We start from the raw sequence: 20,488 nt of genomic DNA, 5'->3' as shown, positions 1-20,488 counted from the left end.
TTATAGTCCTGACACAGCAGCGCCACTGGCCTCCAGTTCACAATGGAGGACAGATTCCCCTTCTTGGGCAGCAGGGTCAGAACAACTGTACGACAGCTAATGGGCAGCAGCCCAGCTCACAGGCCCTCCTACAGCACTGAGAGCAGGTGAGCCCATCCAGCCCCGGTGCCCAGCCCTTATTGAGCTCTTGCATTGCGCAGGTCAGCTCTGCCAGGGTTAGTGGGGCCTCTAACCCCTTGACCCCATCCTGTGGGACCTTAGGCAGACCCTACAGAAACTGCTGCTGCTGCTCCAGGCTGCCCGGCTCTGCGGAGTACAGCTCCCTACAGAACTATGTGGCATGACTACCCATCTCTTGCCCAACCTGCAGCACGCGGCCCTCAGCCGTCCTCAGGCAGAGCATCACCCTGCTCTGCTGCCGCCTGCATTCCAGCCCAAAGAAGAACTTGATGGGCGCATCCATCTGTGTCAGGCTCTGGAACTGCGAGCGCACCATTGCTCCTCGAGCCCGCGTCCTTAGCAGCTCTGACAATGCCTGCTGCATAGCTTTGAGGTCCTCTAATGCCCCCGAATCTCCAGCATCCAAGGCTCGGTGGAGCACCTGAATCTCTCCTTCTAACTCCTTCATAGATTCATTCAAGCTGTCAGTCCTATGCTCAGTGTACTTCTGGCAGAAGAGCCTGGTCTTAACCTTGCCAATGTCCCACCACTGTCTCAGGGAGGCAAACCTAGGGCGCTCTGATCTCCATCTCTGCTAAAAGAAAAGAAAAGAATTACAAAAAATCCTGTCCTGCAGCAAGCTATTATTGAAAAGCCAGTAGGCAATGCGCAGCCGGACAGGAGAAAGGGTGACACTCACAGTGATGAGACAGTGATCAGTGGTCAGGTGGGGGTGAAATGGCAGCCACCGATCAAATTGACTTGATGTCTCAAGTTATAAAATCTATCCAGCCTGGCAAAGGTCATAATGCTAGAACCCGGCCTCACCCAGGTGTACTGTATCACCTTTGGGTTGGCAATTCTCCAGACATCGACCAGATTGTGCAACTGTGTATTACCTTCCAGCTGTTTTGCTGACTGTGGACTGGGCCCCAAATGATTCCTATCTAATCTATAGTCCACAGTACAGTTCCAATCACCCCCCCAAAACCAGGATCTCCTCAGCCCCACAGTCTGCTAGCGCTTTGCTGAGCACCGAATACACTGACAGTCTGTCTCTCACAGCATTGGGGGCATAGATATTAATAAACACAAAGGTCCTTCCCCCGCTCTCAGCCTTTACCATCAACAATCTTCCACCAACAAACTCTGTTTTCTTAAAATAATCCATTTTAAAAGTGTGTGAAAATAAAATCCCCACTCCCCCACTCACACTAGACCCTTGGCTAAACACACTCTCTCCTTTCCACTCCCGCTGCCACTCACACTCATTCACACTGTCTGCGTGCGTCTCTTGTACAAATAAAAATTGAGACATAAAAAAACATACTATTAACCATCATCATTAGATTGCAAAGCAGTCCTGACAACACTCTTTCCACTTCTTTAACCTGTAGCACTCCGGCTCACTAAACTCCGCGAGTGCCACATCCTGCAGGATCACTTGTGCAGATGCCAGGAACTGCTTTGCATTAGGGAAGAAGTTTTCTAAAACTATGTTCCTCTTCCCCTTGGTCTCTCTTAAAAAATCTTTAATGCTTTTAGCACTGTATCCCGCAGTGTCAGTGGAGGCGGGCTCGCCCTGGGAGTCAGCGATGTCCCCCTCAGCAGCGCTGTCCGAGTCTGCGCTCTCCACAGCCGCAGCACTGCACTCAGACTCCCGGCGCCGCAGCCGGTCGGCCACCTTGGGTTGAGACGGCAGGTTCCCCCAGACAGACTCCCCTGACTGCGAGTCCCGCCGCACCACAGCCCCCACACCGCCTCCGGGATCCTCCTCACCAGCCGTCCTCGCAATATTCGCCTTTTTAGACAACTGTATCAACGGCCTCAGAAGACGGGGCAGACTGCTTCTGCTGTCTTTTCCTGGGCACTTTAAACCCATCATCACTGGCTAAGTGTTCAGTCTTGGTGGCGGCCGCATCAGCAGCAACAGCAGCTCCCTCCTCAGCTAACTGAGCCCGTGGCTGCTCTGCATTCTCACTGCTAGCAGCTTCCCCACTAGGCTCCCCTACTCTGTCCCCACCTAGGCCAGTAGCGTTTGCCACCGCCTCCCCCTCACCGCTCCCCCGGCCGGCAGAGCCGACACCAGACGGCTCTGCCTGCTCCTCACCTTCCTCTCGCCCGGCCGCCGGAGACTCTCCCTGAGGGCAAGAGCGACTGATGTGCCCCTGCGCCCTACACCTGAAACACCTCATGGTATCAGTTGACACGAACACCACCTACACTAACCCCTCGATCTTAAACTTCAGAGACAGGCTTAACTCATCGGCGCCGTCCGTCAGCAACATGAAACCCTGTCTGCGGTAAGAGAGGACGTGTTTCAGCTCCGGGGCGCTGCAGCCCAGCAGCACCCTCCTAATGGCACAGGTGAGCCGGCCATAGCGACTCAGATCCCCCGCCAGCAGATCGTTGCTCAGGAAGGGGGGCATATTGGAAGTAACCACCTTTACAGCCGGGGTTGCCAGAGGGAGCGTGGGCAGGAAGGTCCCCTTCACTGTGACCCCCTCCTCCATCACATCCTTCACCAGCGCCTCAGAATTCAGGAAAACCACAATGCCCTTATTCATTCGAGCCGCAGAAACGATGTTCTGGAAGCCGACCTTCCTTCCGATCTCCATCGCACAGTCCTCTACCGACACCTACTCCTGGGACACGAGTATAAACCCGTGCTTTCGGGTCAGCGTTTCGTAATTAAATGAAGGGAGGGGTCTCCCCACCCGCAACGCCATGCTGATATAAATCGAAAAACAACCCCCTAAACCCGAATCGTTTAAAACCAACAAACGATTAAAAGTATCTACAAAAAAACAAGAAAAGGAAAGAAAAAGAGTAGTAAAAACACACACACACACACTCTCTCCAAACAAACCTCCCTCCACCACAGACTCCCCCTATAAACTCCCAGCATGCAGAGAGAGAGAGAGAGAGAGAGAGTGTGTGAGTGTGTGTGTGAGAGTGGGTGCGTGGGTGGCTGTGTTAGTGCCTGTCTGTCTGTCTTCTGTGTCTGTCTGTCTCTGTCTCTGTCTCTCTCTCTGTCTCTCTTTCTCTCAATTCAGTGCATTTGTATTGTCAAAGCAATTGGACATTCAAACATACATTTATACATACATACATACATACATTCATACATACAAACATATATATGGAAAAGAAACAATACAATTAAAAATCACAATAAGATGTAATAAAGTACAGGAAAACAAAATGTAATGAAATGTGATCTTTAATACACACAAATATGTATAGCTGGTCGGTAGCGTCTTGGACTCGGGTTCCTCTTCATGGAGGGGAACGTGGATGAGTTTGTACCATTCTTGGGAGGCTCTGCCTTGTTGGGGTTTTGCTGTGATCCAGGTGAACAGCAGATCGGGCATAGGTGGGCATGTGGGTAGAGGAGGAGGAAGGCCGGTCAAGCAAATAAGCTTGCTAAGGTACGCAGCAGCAGCAAACAGCCCCACCATCCAGCCAGCCAGGCAGTCTGGCTGGCAGTGACTGAGTGGTTGACAGACAGCAAGCAACGGAATGCACGTGCTCTGTGATGTCATAGCAGTCAGCTTAAGAGAAAGGTTTGTCATGTGATGTCAACGCTGAGCTGGATGGCTCTGTGTGTCTTGCTGGCTGTGTGTATGTGTGTGTGTGTGAGAGAGAGAGAGAGATAGAGTGTGTGTGTGTGTGTATGTGTGTGTGAGTGGGTGGCTGTGTTAGTCTCTGTCTCTCTCTCTGTCTCTGTCTCTCGCTCTGTAGATGCATCATAGGGAACATATGTAACAATCTCTCTTTTTGTTTACCAAAAATGTGAATGAACGTATTTCAAGTGGGTTTTGCCTTGTTTGGAAACGTTTTAAGATTATTTATGAAGTGTAAATTGGATTTGTCTCAATTTTCTGTAGTTTTCAATATATGTGCCATTCAGTAGCGTTCATGTTACAGATGTGTCTTATGCAGTGGTAAGGTCAATAAAATGTCAGTAAAACTTTATTTTAGCAATTATAGAGGGGATCAAATGCAAATAGAGGGTCCGCACTAATTATCTAATTTACCAACAACATTTAAACGTATGTGTGTTTATACACCAGCTGCTAAAGTCTGATATCTTTGATCTCATTTTTTTTTTCTCGTGAATACCAAATGCTGTTTGCTTGATTTTTACAGATTATGTCATAAATTCTGTCATAAAGCCTGACAAATTGTATGCTGTAATATTGAATATTTTCAAAGTTACATCATTTGTTTGTTTTTCCTATCATGTTACAAATGTTCCCTATGTGAAAGATGCATTATATCTTAATAATGTCAAAACAATTAAAGATATACGGATTATGATTTGTGGTAAAGTTATAACACATTGCTTTTAACTATGTGTGTCAGTAAAAGTTTGAAAAATCCTGACAGTTTTTTATTGATCCTGCAAAATAAGTGTTTAGGGAACAATTGTAACCTAAAGTTAGGGTTAGTGATAGGGTTAGGGTTATGAATATAATTGATATATAGAATTGCTAAGAACTGTAAATGTTTAAATTCAATTTTTCATGGATTGTGTGAAAGTTTCAGTTCTATATTCGGTTATGAAACTGTTTTTTTTTTTCTATTTGTGTATATGAAAGATATACATCTATACAATATCTTCACTATTATAGATAAACACATTTTTATTTTCGGCATTGTTAAAGCACATTGGTATTACCTATGTGTATCTTTAAAAGTTAAAAATTCCTAAAGGTTTTTTATTGATCTTGCAAAAGAAGTGTTTAGGGAAAATTTGTAACATAGAGTTAGGGTTAGCCACTGGGTAAGGGTTACATCTTCAACAGTAAATTAATTCTTGTTAATTATTCTCATCAATGTTAAAGAACAATAAGATCTATTATGTGTGTCGATAAAATGCTGATATTGCATGACGTTTGCTTGTGTATTCTGCAAAACACATATTTATGGAACATATGTAACATTAGGGTTACGATTTGCCATAGACGCGGTATGAGTTTGATTGTGATGTTAAAGACACAGTCGCCTCGGTGCCGATTATTATTGCTGTGTTTCTCCACTTCTACTCCACACTTGGGAACGCCCACATCCAGTGACGTCAGCGTTCGATTCCAAAACCGGTGGAAAAGCGGAACAGTTCACAAAAAGATCAGCTGGATCCCAGGCCGAGCAGCGGCTCTGGCTCCAGCACCGGCACCATGTCGGTGGAAAAGCGCTAAGTGAGCTCACACTGAGCTCAGTGTAATGTCTGCTCTGGAGAGCTCACAGTGTGACCTAGTCGTGAGTTCACGTCTTTACTGGGTAGTCCTTGAAAACTTAATCGACTCAATTCTTGGGCTTAATTGGTCAAAATTACCATTGGTTGAAGGTCCTCAGGGACTGATGTGTAGAGAGACTTATTAAACCTGCAGGATTGTGGATTTCCCAGAACAGAATTAACCAGCTCACCACAAAGGAACATGGTAGGTGCTATTGCAACATGGATTACACAAAAACATTGAAATCCAAGTTTGCAGTGGTCCTTGGGCCATTGCGTGGTGATCCAGATCACTTCAGCACGAATTTTGCAGTGGTCTGGACTACAACTCCATGGGACTACTGTGCAGTGGTCCAGACCTCAGAAACTGTGTGCATATGAACAGTGAAGTAGGCATCATAACTGTAGGCAATACTATGAACAGTGAAGTAGGCATCATAACTGTAGCCAATACTTTGTGGTTAAAATACTTAATTTAATCCCTGTTTTGTACTGTAAGATATTATTTGTTAGAATGTATTTTTCTATGGGAAATTCTATACCATCTGGTTTGGTAGAGGAAACAGACCTCCTCCCTTTCATCTGGTAGCCCCTGGTATCCCCTGGTAGCCCTGGTAACCCTATCTTTATGACCAGAGACCAAAAGGGACCTGTCCTCTGATTGGCTCTTAGCCAAATTCAAATTGACCCCCCACTTCTAGATTACTTTAGTATAAGACACGTCATGGTGGTGGCAAAATGCTATTGGATGGAAGGAAACCTTATAAAAGGGAAAACAACGAGAATTTGAGTTCTCTTAACTTCTTCATCCTGCAACGATAAGACTGAGCTGGAGAGGAGAGAGAGAGAGAGAGACACACTGCTACCTGCCTGACCAGACTGGCCTATAAGCTGTACTGTGAGGAGAAAGAAGAAAATGGGTATTATCTGTTTCTTACTGTAATCCAGCAGAAGCTTAATATTACTTATTATCAGTAATATAATTGAATGATATTAGTTTCCTATTTTTGTCAAAATAAATGATTATTGCACATCTGTGACTTGACCACATTTTCCCTCTAAAAAGAATCTTAAAAAAAAAAGGACCTATAAGTTTTCAGTTCAACTATTTATTTAGATTGACTGAAAAACCAAGCAATCCCAAATTCTCTTACAGTATGATTGTAGTTTGGATGATATATTAATGCAAGTTGATAACATATTTTACAGAAAATGGGTTTTAGGAATTGTGTTAAAAAAAACTAAAAGAATTGTCTTAGGGACCACTGCTCCTTTTTTCCAGACCAATATATAGCACACTTTTAAAAAAAATTATGTTTAAAACAATATTGAGGAAGCAGTGGTTAATTCTGAATCAAACATACTGACCCCCTCACTCAATCTGTAAGTCCTGCAGCAAACATTGGAATATGCACAGATATTTGCTCAGACTGGTATAAATGTCCCTAATAAAAAACCAAATGCCATTTTTGTTGTTTCAAATGTGCCCAACATCTTACCAGTATGTATTTTTAGTATGTCACAAATGTTCCCTAATTCGTTTTACAAATGTTCCCTGTATGTTATGAATGTTCCCTAAGCATGTGACGAATGTTCCCTAGTTTATGTTACAGATGTGCCCTAGCACATGTGCTGTGATCCAGGTGAACAGCAGATCGGGCATAGGTGGGCATGTGGGCGGAGGAGGAGGAAGGCTGGTCAAGCAAATAAGCTTGCTAAGGTACGCAGCAGCAGCAAACAGCCCCCCCATCCAGCCAGCCAGGCTCTGTGATGTCATAGCAGTCAGCTCAGAGAGAGGTTTGTGATGTCATCGCTGAGCTGGCTGGCTCTGTGTCTTGCTGGCTGTGTGTGTGTGTGAGAGAGAGAGAGATAGAGTGTGTGTGTGTGTGTGTGTGAGTGGGTGGGTGGGTGGCTGTGTTAGTGTCTGTATGTCTGCCTGTCTTTCTGTCTCTCTCTGTAGTTTTCAATGTATGTGCCATTCAGTAGCATTCATGTAACAGATGTGTCCTATGCAGTGGTAGGGTCAATAAAATGTCAGTAAAACTTTATTTTAGCAATTATGCAGGAAGAAATGGAAATAGAGGGTCCTCACTAAATATCTAATTGACCAACAATGTTTAAAATTAGGTCTTGCGAAGCTGCAGAAAATGCTGTATAATTGTATGTGTGTTCATACACCAGCTGCTAAAGTCTGATTTTGAAGACTCTGTATAGGCTTTGGGATCAGTTCTTCTGAACATGTACCGGTGTAGATTGGACTTCAATAGGAGGAAGTGACACAATAAAGACATATATGAGCCGTGCAGGCGGACAGTCTTAGTGCCCACGCAGGCTCTTCATTGGGGAAATCATTGACTGAACACATTTTTTTTGAAAATGTGTTTTCCTGAGGTATCTGGGAATCATTATTGAAATCTATTAAAATGCTTATTTTCTAAAAATATATTTTATTAGGAAAATATCTTAACTTATTAACTCAAATAATGGAGCGAAATATGTGTATAAATAGTAATAATACATGTCAATAAATATAACTTGAATTGTGTAGTAATAAATTAGGAAAAGGAGAAAGAACAGCTGTTAGGATACAGAGTGATGTTTTCAGAGGGTCTGAGCGATGTTGATGAAGGTTTGAGGACGTTGACAAGGGGTTTAAGAGTCGATGAGGCTTGGGAAGCTGTAAAAAGGGAGTTTGGTATGTGTGAAAGAAATGTGTTGCCACTTTCAGCACAAGAGTTTTGATGGCGATTGAATGGAATATGAGGGAAAATAAGGAAGTTACTTAAGGTATAACTTAATGTAAAATAAATAAATAATTGAATGAGATATAGTATAAAATCTAAAGTCATGAAAGTGTATGGAAATAATGCTTTCCCAAACAGAAATACCCTATTAATCAGGAAGTGATTCACCCCCCCAAACAAAAAAAAAAAAAAAGCAAAAAAAAAAAGGGGGGTAGGGTTGGGGCAGTGAAAGTGTCTGTGAGGTCAACTATGATCATTTACCTAACAACTATTAACTTTGTTGTTGAAAGAGCTGCTGTAATAATTATTAAAATAGTCTTAGATATATAAGTCAGATAAAAGCAAAGAGATAAGCGCATTGTTTTGAAAGTTTGACAGCTCCACACAAGAAAGAGTATTTACACTAGGTAGTAAAGTTGATTCAGTAACACAGGAGATATGATGCTGCTGACGACAACTGAGTGCTGTACTGAAATAATCTGTGAAAATTTGGGATCAAGATTATTATTATGAATTGTCCCTTTACTGGAAACCTCATAGATTGTGTGAATGTCAACTACTGTCCATGTGATAGAGATGCCTTTTATAAGGAGGATCTCTGATGTTGTGCGAACCACACATTGTGTCTTCAGATGACCGATCTATTCCACATGGCAGATATGCACATTATGAATCGTGTCCTGAAGGAATTGATGTCTGACCCGTGGTGGCAGAGGTGCATATGGAGAAGACGCTGGTGTTCTCATTGAGACACAGTAGGCCGAGGGCGCGGCTTTAAAGACAGCCTCTTTAAAGACGTCTTTAAAGACGGCATCTTGAACAGACCAATGTTGAGGTCCACAACACTGAAGTGATGCTTGACTTAATGGAGAAATAAGTTAAAATACTGAAATTAAAGGTTGTCCAGATTATAGGAATCTGCAATACATTGTGAAAACAGCACAGATGACATCTGCAGTAGCATATATTCTTGTATTGGTAGTTTATAATGTACTTTTGGTGGAGATGTCAAATTACTCAAATGAATGGAATAAGAGTCATGAAGTAAGAATAAGTCCATTGCCCTTCTCTTGAGAGGTATGGAATGTACATTGTTTATCAATTAAAATGCATTAGAAATATACACTCACCTAAAGGATTATTAGGAACACCTGTTCAATTTCTCATTAATGCAATTATCTAACCAACCAATCACATGGCAGTTGCTTCAATGCATTTAGGGGTGTGGTCCTGGTCAAGACAATCTCCTGAACTCCAAACTGAATGTCTGAATGGGAAAGAAAGGTGATTTAAGCAATTTTGAGTGTGGCATGGTTGTTGGTGCCAGACGGGCCGGTCTGAGTATTTCACAATCTGCTCAGTTACTGAGATTTTCACGCACAACCATTTCTAGGGTTTACAAAGAATGGTGTGAAAAGGGAAAAACATCCAGTATGCTGCAGTCCTGTGGGCGAAAATGCCTTGTTGATGCTAGAGGTCAGAGGAGAATGGGCCGACTGATTCAAGCTGATAGAAGAGCAACTTTGACTGAAATAACCACTCGTTACAACCGAGGTATGCAGCCAAGCATTTGTGAAGCCACAACACGTACAACCTTGAGGCGGATGGGCTACAACAGCAGAAGACCCCACCGGGTACCACTCATCTCCACTACAAATAGGAAAAAGAGGCTACAATTTGCACAAGCTCACCAAAATTGGACAGTTGAAGACTGGAAAAATATTGCCTGGTCTGATGAGTCTCGATTTCTGTTGAGACATTCAGATGGTAGAGTCAGAATTTGGCGTAAACAGAATGAGAACATGGATCCATCATGCCTTGTTACCACTGTGCAGGCTGGTGGTGGTGGTGTAATGGTGTGGGGGATGTTTTCTTGGCACACTTTAGGCCCCTTAGTGCCAATTGGGCATCGTTTAAATGCCATTGCCTACCTGAGCATTGTTTCTGACCATGTCCATCCCTTTATGACCAGCATGTACCCATCCTCTGATGGCTACTTCCAGCAGGATAATGCACCATGTCACAAAGGTTGAATCATTTCAAATTGGTTTCTTGAACATGACAATGAGTTCACTGTACTAAACTGGCCCCCACAGTCACCAGATCTCAACCCAATAGAGCATCTTTGGGATGTGGTGGAACGGGAGCTTCGTGCCCTGGATGTGCATCCCACAAATCTCCATCAACTGCAAGATGCTATCCTATCAATATGGGCCAACATTTCTAAAGAATGCTTTCAGCACCTTGTTGAATTAATGCCACGTAGAAATAAGGCAGTTCTGAAGGCGAAAGGGGGTCAAACACAGTATTAGTATGGTGTTCCTAATAATCCTTTAGGTGAGTGTATGTGAATAATTGAATTTGTAAAAATAACATGTTTGCTGACTTTTGTATTCCTTTAGAAGCTAAACAATGTATGTATTATGTAACTGGGGATTGACCTTTATGACCTGGGGCAGGATGAAATATAATTTGAGATACACAGTAAAGCTCCAGGAAATTGTAGGTGGCCACTGCAATTTCCATAAAAGAGCTCAATATTCAATAAGGTGTAGTTATGACATAATTGTTTGCCCGACCAGGCAAATAAAAATACATTCCTATCCCCTGATTATTTGAATACCTCGCTGTACATACATACACACCTCGTAGGTGGCAGGTTGGGATTAATGGGAGCTGAACACGCAGCACTATACCACCTGCCCCTCCGGAGGAAGAAATTATTGTAACTGACAAACACGATTATTTTGGCTTCATTTCGCTTCATTTCTATTGCCAAAAAGGAGGGAATGAAGACTCTGTAAAGGAAGTTGAAGAAAGTGTTTTGTGATAATTATATAATGTTTTATATTATTACTAGCATTAGAAGTAGTTTTGTATATACACTGAGCAGATTAGATTTAGCAGGACAAGTAAAGGGTCAACAAGGTTGGTTTGTTAGAAACTCCTGTCAGTAATGAAAGATTTCACAGTGCCGAAATAGCCTACAGCTGTCTGCTGAGAATTTGTTTATGACTGAATTGTTTCTCCAGATAGGGAGGCATTGTTTTTGTTAAAGAGCGATTGACACAAGGTAAATGAAGACCGTGGGATCGCATCTTCCTAGTGCACATCAAAGACGGACATCTGCTTTGGATCCATCACCTGTTCACGGGAGGACAGACCGTAAAACGGACCCAGACCTATATCTTCTGATTGGATGAACGGCCATAAGATGTTACGTCATTTTTCCAATAAAGTTGTACTCATGTCTGTAAACATTAAGTCTCACTGAAGGAATTATTCCTGACGTGTGGCTTCCGAATGGCTCGATTAAAGTTCTGTTTGCTTTATCTCAGCGACTTCTCCACTTATTTCTGACACGGTTCTACAACTTGGCATAACGAACGAGGATCTGAACTTGCCTCCACTCCCGGGACCAAAGCAATGGTGAGTACCTTTAAAATGACCACCCTGTATATTTAGATTTGATCTCGGGATTGTGTGAGGCTCTCAGATTGTAATTTAAAGAGAACCTGTGGAGAGGTAGAGGTAAAACAAACAGAAAGGTTGACTGTACAGCGGAGGATCACAGTAGGGTGAACTCCAGGTAAGACAGATTTGTGGGGAGAGATGCCAAGGGAACCGAAAGGTACGACGAGGCCTGCTGAGCCCCAGGTTAAGCAAGGAAATCCTTGTATGCCAGGGCCAGAGTTAGTGGCAGTCAATAACCAGACGGAACCAGAGGTACATAAAGTCCAACGTTATAGCCCCATCGTTGGCAAAGATAGGGTTGGCATTATGGCATTACAAGACGTGTCTATATGTGAATACCTACAAGAGAAGTTTTAAAAACTTCAACTTTAGATGGAAAAGGCAGAATGGGATCCTAACTGGGTTCCCAAACAGCATAGAGAATGGTGGAATAAGGAAAAGAGAGAGAAAACCAATAAAGCTTCCGTAATTCTTTGTCAATATAGTGCGAAATTAGAGAAGAAACTAATCGCAATGGATGAGGAAAATACAGCAACAATAAAATAATTAAAAGAGAATGTCACTGAGATGCAAACAGAGATAGATAATGAGAAAAGAATTAGAAATGAGCAAGAGAAAAATAAAGAATGAACTAATAATGTAGGGAAATGAACCCGACTGGGACGATTTAGACCGAAAAGCCTGGGAACATGAATGCGAAAAATATGGGGGATGTGGGTTTGGTGCTTCTGCCCCTCCACCATGTAAACATTCAGACAACCCCCCTGATAATAGAACAGAGTCTAAACTTTACCCAGATTTGAGTTCATTTAAGTCAGAAAAAATACAAATAGCACCTACAGAGATGCGCACTAGACAACATCTCTCTGCCGACGGACAATTTTACGCATTAACAACGTCGGTGCATCGCCCCTTTACACCCGAAGAGAAACACACAATATTAAGCGACCTTCCAAAACTTAAACCCAATCATGGGAATCTGGACTTCTGGGTAAAATGTAATGAGATGTTAGAGACGTACATATAATAATTAAAACTAAATGTCCAAGGCCAATCTGGGACAGGTTAACCCAGCAGGATGGTACCTGGATAACAGCTGGAAATGATAATAATAATCTAAGGATCACTCACTTCATCGCGGCTGTAAAGACAGGGAAATTGGGGTTTAGTCTGTGGCCTCGTACAGAAGCCAGGAGAGACTTGCTGCGATTATGCGGAACGAAAGTTCACTACTTTTAGAGATCACTCCGGACTGTGATAATGTGATCTGTTTAAAATGATTACAGGAAGGGTTTAGTAAAGCACACCAAGACATCCTCAATATGGGTGTGCCTGTAGGAAACACATATCAGCAGATTGTACAATGGGCTTCAGAGGTAGAAAACAAGTAGTCAAAAGCAAAAATAACTGCTGTGGCAGCTATATCTGCCATAACACAAAACGGAGGTAAATGTTACAATTGCGGACAAATAGGACATATTGCTAAAGACTGTCGGTCTAAATCAACCCGCCCTAAGTGCACTTTCTGTGGGAGGACAGGGCACACGGGGGACAAGTGCTGGAAGGCAGGCGCTCCAGGCGACACCAAGCGCCCTGCAATCAGACCAAGACAATCCCCGATCAGCCCAGAGGAGACGCGGAGCTTCTGCACATCATCCGAGGTCTGACAGAGAAACTCAATAGGAAATAGGTCGCCTCGGCCCCGAGGTCGGTACAGGGGAAGATCCCCGCCTCCACATAAGTGCACTGTTAGGGGTCGGCAGTGTACAATGTCGGTGGATACAGGCGCCTCTGTCTCGATAACCGATCTCCCCTCCCACTGACTAAACGCAGACTACAGATCTCAGGTGTAGGTGGCGCATGTATCACAGCCACACTCAGCACAGCTCAACTTCTAGAAATAGGCGATCTCCTCTTACCAGTGTCTTTTTGGGTTTGTAAAAACCCAGAGGGGACAATATTAGGTATAGATATCCTTAGAGAAGCATTAATTACTTTCCTCAGTGTCTTACAAAAGGCAGGATTTAAAGCAAGCCCTAAGAAAGCACAAATAGGCTTAACTAAGGTTCAATATCTCAGACACAACATTTCACAAGGACAAAAATCTATGACGCATAATAGGCAAGAAGCCATTCTAAATATGCCAAAACCACATCATGTTAGGGATGTGCGTAAAGTTATGGGGCTCCTTAATTATTGGCGCACTTTCATCCCTAATTTCACACAAGCCACAGGTCCGATACAGGCGCTAATCAAAGGGAGCCCGGCTCCCTTGGACCCCATAGACTGGGGACATGAACAGGAAATAGCCTATCGTGTAATAAAACAGGCTCTCAGCAATGCCCCCGCCCTCGGGTTACCAGATCATGCTTAACCATTTCACCTCTGCTGTTCCCAAGATGGGATCTATTATACAGCAGTTCTGACACAGGAACATGGGGATAGGCAATGTCCCGTCGCCTATTACTCCACAAAGCAACCCACGGTAGCAGCAGGCATGCATCGCTGTATGGCAGCAGTAGACTGCGCCTCTTGGGCAGTGCAGGCATGCGAGCCGATTGTAATGAACACACAGTTGATTCTGCACACAGGACACACATTAGTTTAATTATTACACACCGGCAAATTGTGTTCAGTCTCCGTAGACGAGCTAGATGGGAAGCTGTTTTGCTCCCCTGAGATAAATCCATACAAATAATAAAAGACACACGAGTAAACCCAGCAGGGGAGGAAGAAGAGCATACATGCTCTGAGCTGGTGCTCCAGGAGAACCACAGTCGCTTCCTAGAAAACCCCCTCACAGACCCTGACTTGGAACGATATGTTGATGGATCCAGGAAAATAATAGATGGAGTCCCCCACACTGGGTGGGCAGTGGTATTGGATGATAGCACCGTCGTAAAATCTGGATCCCTTCAGGACACTGTTCAGCCCAAGTGGCAGAACTCGTGGTGCTAACTGATTCATTAAAAATAGCGAAAGACATTAAAGTTAACATTTTCACTGACAGTCGCTATGCATTTGGAGTAGTACACGACTATATGGCAACCTGGGAACGTAGAGGGTTTATAACAACAGCAGGAGAAGTAATACAAAATTATGAGTATGTTATAGCCCTAGCTGAGGCAGCACACCTTCCAGAAAAGGTAGCAGTAGTTAAAGTGAAAGCTCATCAGAGTCTTTCTGATGATGGATGCCCGCGCACCTGTGGGAATCACTAGCAGACCTAGCTGCAAAAAAGGCAGCAGAGACAGGCAGTCATGTGACGTTAGCAGGATTCCCCTGCTCTAGTAAACTTGTGAGCATCCGAGAACCAGAAACTACTGACCTCGCACAGCTACAGAAAAACTGTGAGGAGGATGAAGTACAAGAGTGGGTTAAAGGAGGTGTAGTGCACTCAGACGAAGTGGCGAAGTCCTAACTTACAATGTGTATTAGCACCCCAGTGTATTAGCTCAACGCTTCTGGACCAGTACCATGGCCCAGCTCACACGGGTCGCAAGGCCATGTTAACTCAATTGCGTGAACACTGGTGGTGGCCTGGCATAGGCAGGGACACTGCGAAGTGGTGTCAACAGTGTATTCCTTGCGCACAAGTAAACCCAGGTAAACCGATCAAAGTCACTAAATCACACCAGCCCCGGCCTCGAGGTCCGTGGGAAAATATTCAAATTGACTTTACAGGACCCCTGACAAAATGTCATGGGAAATCCTATTGCTTGGTAATAATTGACCATTTCACAAAATGGGTTGAGGTTTTCCCCTGCAGGGACTGCTCTGCCATCACTGCAGCACAAGTCCTAGCGACTGAGGTTATTCCCCGATGGGGTGTGCCCCGTCAAATGAACTCAGATCAAGGGACTCATTTCACCGGTAAGGTAATGAAGGATGCATGTTTACTGCTAGGGGTAAAACAACGATTTCATATACCTTATCACCCTCAGAGTTCAGGCTTAGTGGAGCGCACTAACCGGACACTGAAGGAAAGTTTGGCAAAAGCCCTGTTAACTACAGGCAAGGGATGGACAGTAGCACTCCCCGCTGTGCTGTATAAACTTAGAGCGTCACCTAATCGGAGTACTCAGCTTTCTCCATATGAGTTAATGACAGGGAGAGCTATATGCAACTCCCTGCTGGCATCTGGGGTCCCAGTGATCCCAGTGCTCCATTCAAAGACTATCTTAAACAGTATGTAGCACAGCTATGTACACACTTAAAAAAACATAGAACACAAGCACGTGATCTCCAGTCCCTCAGGGACTTGGAACTCAAAGAGGAAATGCCAACAACACTTCCTGAGGTTGGTTCGCAAGTGATGGTTAAAATAATCCCAAGCAGACCAGGGCTTAGGCCCAAATGGACAGGACCGCATAATGTCCTTCTTTCTACAGACACTTCAGTCTGTATTGACGGACAGGAGGGGGGTACTAGATGGAAACATTGGTCACAAGTAAAAAATTATAATCCAGGAGAACTGTGTACTAAACCTTTATCTTTTCTCATTCCTAGGAAAGCAACAGTTGCAGATTTCCTGAATTTTGAGAGACATTCCCCTAACTGGTAAAGGTTTTGTCCCCCTACAGGTACTAAGAGATAATCCAGCATGAAGACGACTGTGTACACTACAGTATTTGGACTGATCTGCCTGTCCTTAGTTGAATCATGGACAGATTTATCCAAATTACACGCACCTATGCAAATGCCCTTAATAAAACAAAATGTTGGGTTTGTTCCCACATTCCATACGACACTAAGAAAGGGGTTCCAATGATCCCCATTCCATTTCCAGTATTTTCTGATTATTCACAACTTAGAGTTGCCTCTAATGTACGATATGCATATGATTATGCCTTAGGCATCACAGGAGAATGGTACCGAAGATGGATCAGAATAGAAGAGATTTTAAAATGCCAAATATTGACTTGGCTCACAGTAACAAAGGATCTGTGTATGTTTCATACTATAACAAAACCATGCAATCCCAATTTATAGGTAATAGCACTTGTAATCACACTGTGGCTATCGATGGTTCTGACTTTAGGTATCAGACTTGTCGATTTTACGCCCCATGGAATGGGACTTATTGGATATGCGGCTTGCGGGCATATTGGGAACTTCCTTGTAAGTTCACAGGTTCTTGTTATTTAGGATTTGTGGTGCCAGCTTTGCGCCACACTGAAGATAAATACCTTCCAGATATAGAACAATTTACTCACCCTAAACGTGAGATAGGGGAAGGAGACAGGTTTGCTTCCATACTATTTCCTATGTATGGAGTCGGAAGAGCAATAAAGGAAATCAGATTAGTAGCTGGTATATTAGAAACATTAAGTATTTCTACAACTGAAGTTCTCAGCAATTTAACAACTGAAATAGTGGCTATGCGAACTGTTGCCCTCCAGAACAGGCTAGCTCTAGATTTCCTGCTAGCAGCACAAGGAGGGACATGTGCCATTATAGGGCAGGAATGTTGTACTTACATACCAGATAACTCTGAACACATTGGTAATCTTATAGAGCACATTAGGACAGCAACTACAAAGATACACCAGTCCTCCGGAGGAAAACCCCTCTGGGGATGGCTTGCTGATACCTTTGGTAATCTGGGTATGATTGTGTTACAAGGATTGATATCAGTAGTTAATATTCTGCTATGTCTGTAAGTTTCTTTTTTATTTCTTAAATACACTGTCTCAAAAACTTTGTAAACCTCATAATGTATCTACTATGGTTACAGCTGCAATTAAAACACCCTCGTTGGCAGGCTTTCTCTAAATTTCTACTAAACGACACCGTCCCTCACTCGGGAGAAGCAAAACTCACACACCCATTGACACAAATATTATCCTATCCCCTTGGTTCTGTAGGCTCCATGTGACTGAGGACAAATGGATTTAGTATCAAAGGCAATAAACCTCATGACTCAAGGAAAACCAAAGGATGCATTGGAAAGATACTATTACAAAGGTCACTCAGCTCCATGAGACGCCTTCAGGACATTCTGTACATCCACACTTAGGGGCACACACTTATCGCTCTCCCCGACAGCAGGGACACCCTTACACTCGCCGTACACACATATACACCCCACGGGGAAGGGTTGGGATGAAGGAGTTGCAATCCTCAATCAAGAAGCGTCAAATCTTCCTAACCCCTAAGGGGATTTACTTGTAACTGACAAACATAACTTTTTGGCTTCTTTCCGCTTTGCTCTATTGCCAAACAGCAGGGAATGAAGAGTCTGTATAGGAAGTTGAAGAAAGTGTTTTGTGATAATTATATAATGTTTTATATTAATACTAGCATTAGAAGTAGTTTTGTTTACAGACTGAGCAGATTAGATTCAGCAGGACAAGTAAAGGGTCAACAAGGTTGGTTTGTTAGAAACTCCTGTCAGTAATGAAAGATTACACAGTGCCGAAATAGCCTACAGATGTCTGCTGTGAATTTGTATATGACTTAATCATTTCTCCAGATAGGGAGAGCGATAAAGAGCGATTGACAATAGGTAAATGATGACCGTGGGATCGCATCTTCCTAGTGCACATCAAAGACGGACATCTGCTTTGGATCCATCACCCCTTCACGGGAGGACAGATCGTAAACGGAGCCAGACCTGTATCTTCTGATTGGATGAACGGCCATAAGATGTTATGTCATTTTTCCTATAAAGTTGTACTCATGTCTGTAAATATTAAGTCTCACTGAAGGAATTATTCCTGACGTGGGGCTTCCGAGCGGCTCGATTAAAGTACTGTTTGCTTTATCTCCGCGACTTCTCCACTTATTTCTAAGACGGTTCAACACACACAGCCAGCAAGACACACAGAGCTAGCCAGCTCAGCGATGTCATCACGAACCTCTCTCTGAGCTGACTGCTATGACATCACAGAGCACGTGCATTCCGTTGCTTGCCGTCTGTCAACCACTCAGTCACTGCCAGCCAGACTGCCTGGCTGGCTGGATGGGGGGGCTGTTTGCTGCTGCTGCGTACCTTAGCAAGCTTATTTGCTTGACCGGCCTTCCTCCTCCTTCGGCAACATGCTCAGCTCTGCCCGATCTGCTGTTCACCTGGATCACAGCTCCACCCCAACAAGGCAGAGCCTCCCAAGAATGGTACAAACTCATCCACATTCCCCTCCATGGAAAGCTTTAACAAAAGGCAAAAGCGTTATAAGTAATGAAGAGGAACCCGAGTCCAAGACGCTTCCGACCAGCCATACAAATTTGTTGTCGGTTTCCAAACCGAATATAGAACTGAAACTTTCAGACAAACCATGAAAAATGGAATGTAAACATTTACACTTTTTAACAATTCTATATATCAATTATATTAATTACCCTAACCCTAACACTAACCCTAACTTTAAGTTACAAATCTTCCCTAAACACTTATTTTGCAGGATCAATAAAAAACTGTCAGGATTTTTTAAACTTTTACTGACACACATAGTTAATAGCAATGTGTTATAACTTTTCCAAAAATAATAATCCGTATATCTTTAATTGTTTTGACGTTATTAAGATATAATGCATCTTTCACATAGGGAACATTTGTAACATGATAGGAAAAGCAAACAAATGATGTAACTGAAAATATTCAATATTACAGCATACAATTTGTCAGGCTTCATAAATATGGAATTTATGACATACTCTGTAAAAATCAAGCAAACAGCATTTGTTGTTCATGAGAAAAATAATAATAATCAAAGCTATCAGAATAAAGTTTTACTGACATTTTATTGACCCTACCACTGCATAGGACACATCTGTAACATGAACGCTACTGAATGGCACATACATTGAAAACTACGGAGAATTGAGACAAATCCATTTTACACTTCATAATTTATCTTAAAACGTTTCCAACCTAGGCAAAACCCACTTGAAATACTTTCATTCACATTTTTGGTAAACAAATATAGAGTTTGTTACATATGTTCCCTATGATACATCTACAGAACGAGAGAGAGAGAGAGAGAGAGAGAGATAGAGAGAGAGAGAGAGAGAAGTCACTGAATGTATGAGCTCCTATCCATACAGCAATACCAACAGAGGCCAGCCAAACATACAACCCCCCCGCACTGGAGCACACGTACCACGATGCCGCAGCACCGGCCAGCCCCCCATCACCCAGCCTCCCACCCGCCCCACGAGCACCAGGCACAGCGCCCATCAGAAGCCGCTCAGCTATGCCGCAGCCCTGACCCAGGCCGCCACTCCGGCCCCCACCGAGGTGGGGGAGATCAAGCACCTGCTCAGCCTCCTCTGCTCCAGACTGCTGAGCTGAGCCAGAGAACTCGGGTAGGGACGGACAACCCCACTTGTAAATTAAAAATAAATACCTGTGTACATACAATGTAACCATACTTTACATAAAACTAATAATTATTATATTTGAAATTCTAGTTTAAACAAAACCTTAGATTAAAAAGTTGTATTGTTGATAGGCATTTTATTCCACCAAGTACAATGTTAGCTAAAATGAGCTCATTTACAGTCAGCTGCTGGAACATTCAGGGCCTGAACTCCTTGCCTTTCGGGCTAAAGAGCACAGACCCTGAATTCATTAAAAGCATTAAAGAATTAGATATCATAGTTCTGTTGGAGACATGGTGCCATGCAGAGGTGCCCACACACTGCCCCCTGGGCTACAGGGAGGTTATTGTGCCCTCAATTAAACTGAGCACAGTGCGGCGTGGCAGGGACTCTGGGGGGATCATAGTGTGGTACAAAGAGGAGCTGGCGAACCACATCAGCCCAGTCAAACAGGGCCCAACGCACACATGGCTTCAAATTAAGAAGGGAATAGCCCAGTGTGAGAACCATATATACCTTTGTACAGCGTATACCCCCACCTCTGAAT

At 43.4% G+C, this 20,488-nt stretch overlaps 1 non-coding gene across 1 annotated transcript; it reads right to left on the bottom strand.

Moving 5' to 3' along the window:
* Nucleotides 1-18,704: 18,704 nt before the first annotated feature.
* On the bottom strand, nt 18,705-18,819 carry LOC136752008 (U5 spliceosomal RNA). Its single transcript, XR_010817190.1, has one exon. It is a non-coding gene; the product is annotated as a U5 spliceosomal RNA (small nuclear RNA).
* Between the last annotated feature and the right edge of the window lie 1,669 nt (nt 18,820-20,488).

This window comes from Amia ocellicauda, chromosome 6 (assembly GCF_036373705.1).
Source record: "Amia ocellicauda isolate fAmiCal2 chromosome 6, fAmiCal2.hap1, whole genome shotgun sequence".
In the NCBI taxonomy this organism is placed as follows: domain Eukaryota; kingdom Metazoa; phylum Chordata; class Actinopteri; order Amiiformes; family Amiidae; genus Amia; species Amia ocellicauda.
This window is presented reverse-complemented; position numbering and strand designations above follow the sequence as displayed.